The following is a 2,826-nucleotide window of genomic DNA, read 5'->3' as shown; positions in this document are numbered from 1 at the left end:
GTGCAGAAGCACCGGTTTGCCCTTTGTGCTATAACTTTTCTATTGCGTTCTCACCGCTGTTGTAAATAAAACTTGTGCTTTTTGTTTTTTGAGCTGAAGAAAACACAAAAAAGTAAAGCACCTGTTTGGCCTTTGTACCATTACTTATCTATTGCGTTGTCACCACTCTTGTAACTGTTGTAAAGATTTGTGCTTTTGTGTTTCGAGCTGAAAAATACCAAGAAAGTAAAACGAGGAACCCAATAAAGTCTGTACATACATCCAATAAATCTCCTACTACCTTGTGTTTTACCTTTTTCTCTCTTTGGATATCAACTGGAGCAAATCCTCCACCGGAAAATATGTAGTTTTAAAGGCGCCATTCAGCATTTATTGAAGGCCGCATTTTTTGCTCCAGACCTATTCTCAGCATATAAAAAAGAGCAGAATGAATTAGCACGAGGCATACAAACGTAAGTTATGGGAAGCAGAAATCTAAAAATGCAAGCAAAATACCGTCAACTCGCAATTCTTGCAGCCCTGGATCCCACGCAGGAAAGAAAAATGCTCTACTCCGTCTCACGAACTCTCCGCACTGGAGTGGAAGCAACGTAGTATGCCGTGGCAACCGGAGCTGCCCAAGAATATGCCGGGTGTTTCAGCGAACACTTTCAAAAAAAATTTATAGGTTGCCTATGGTAGATAGCATAATTCTAGTTCACGAGCTGGTCAACCCGAAGAGGCGGACATTAATTGCACGAAAGTTTAAATGCATAATGGACTAATTAACACAAATTCACTAACTTTTAACTAATTACCTTATGGCCCATATTGCAATTTGCAAATTCTAGCGCCGTGAAGTTCGCAAGGAACGAATTCTCAGGATGACACTAGTTTCGAGATATTAGTTCCCGAACTTAGCGGAGAAGTGCACTGGCGTTCCGCTCACTTTCTTGAAGCGCCCCTCACCAGGCCGCATAGCAAATTTTGGCTACACACTGGAAGTTGGTGCGTGCCCTCTGGGGAGCGTTCTGCCACAAGAATTTTTCAAAGTGGTTCATTGCTAGCCGAGATGGAAATATTTCAGCGCCGCGAACCCATGATTTCAGGAGTCGAGCGCCACTGCCAAGAGAGACAATCTCTCTCCACTTGCCTCCTCTAGCCTCCGCAAGCGAAATTCCTTCCCTGCGTTCTCCCGTACCGAAGCTCCAGGTTCGCGGGATGCATACGTCATGGGCCCTGCCTTCATTTTTTTTTCTTGTTTTTCTGCTACGTGGGGCACTTCCGCTGGCGGTGTCGCACGCGAGCTGTTGCGTTTGTCTCGTTTCGCGCAGTGTGCGATTTTGCGCGCTGTGCACGAGAACCCCTGACTAGCTGTATAAGTCTGTGCTACAGGAATACTGAGGCAGACACAAGCGGATCACAGAGCAGGATACCGCGCTGGAACACACTAGAAAATGGCATACTCTCGGTGTCTGCGCGCGCGACTTCACGACGTGGGTACAAGCAGACGAAATGGAAGTATGTACATCTCTCCTGCGGCGGTGCGAAGTAAAACAAAACGACGCAGACATTCGGTTTGCATGTTTTATTATTTCTCTAAATTTGAATTTGTCTATTCAAGCAACAGATTACACCAATAACAGATGTTGCTTTGAATAATTCTCGAATTCACGTGTCACCATGAGCGACGTCACAGCACAGACACACGTACGTACACTCTTAAGCAAAATTACAAGCTTTTGACACGCAACGATAATCGTCATCTGTCTTGTCCGCATTTCGTTTCTTTAACGCGGCTAGCCCGGTACTTTCCAGTAACGAACGGCATGCGTGTTATCAGTATGGCATAGCATTCCCGACAGGAAAGTAGTGGGCGCGGTGTTTTCAAGAAAGGAAACGCAAGCAAGGCAGATGACGATTATTATTGTATGGCAGAGATACACCCCAAAGGGTGAAACTTTGCCTCACACTCTTAGAAAAATTTACACCCTTTGAGGCTTATCCCGTCCCACAACGATAATCGTCATCTGTCTTGCCAGCGTTTCCTTTCTTTAACGCTGCGAGCCCGGTACTTCCCAATCACGAACGGCATGCGCGTCATTAGTGTGACGCAGCATTCTCGACAGGAAAGTAGCGAGCGCCGAGTTTTCAGGAAAGGAAACGCAAGCAAGGCAGATGACAATTATTGTTGTGGGACAAATATACCTCCCAAAGGGTGCAACTGTTTTAAGAGTGAATAGTGTGAAGGCGCACTTACATATTTGACGCGGCGCCCGCGAGGACAAGGGCAAACGGCGTTCGGTTTGGCATTTCAGCTCATTCCGCGACGCATGCCGATGTAATACTTAGCGCGCACGATCGTTAGCGCGCATTGTATGCACAGCACTTGTCACCTCAAAATAGCCAGACCTGGTAAGGGGCCCTTTAATAAAATGTCGTTTCATGCATTCAAGCACAAAAGTAACTGGAACAGCAATGCACTTCTCCGGAAAGTTCGGGAATCGATATCGTGAAACTGGTGTCATCCTGAGAATTCGTTCCAGGTGGATCCGCCTTGCGAACTCCACTGCTAGAAATTCGAAAATTACAATATGGGCCATAAGGTAATTAGTTAAAACATAATTAGTGTTTTGTTAATTAATCGATTATGCATTTCAATTTCTTGTGCAAGTAATGTCCGCCTATTCCGGTAGACTGGTTCATGGACTACAATTGAGCTATCTGCCACAGGGAACCTTAGAAAAAATTTGAAAGTGTGCGCTGAAACGCCCTGCATACTTCCGTCATCGGACATCGCCTACGGTAATCCCAATTCATATTGCCGTAGCTAAATTGCACAGAGAT

Source organism: Dermacentor variabilis, chromosome 1 (genome assembly GCF_050947875.1).
Source record: "Dermacentor variabilis isolate Ectoservices chromosome 1, ASM5094787v1, whole genome shotgun sequence".
Taxonomy (NCBI): Eukaryota; Metazoa; Arthropoda; class Arachnida; order Ixodida; family Ixodidae; genus Dermacentor; species Dermacentor variabilis.
This window is presented reverse-complemented; position numbering follows the sequence as displayed.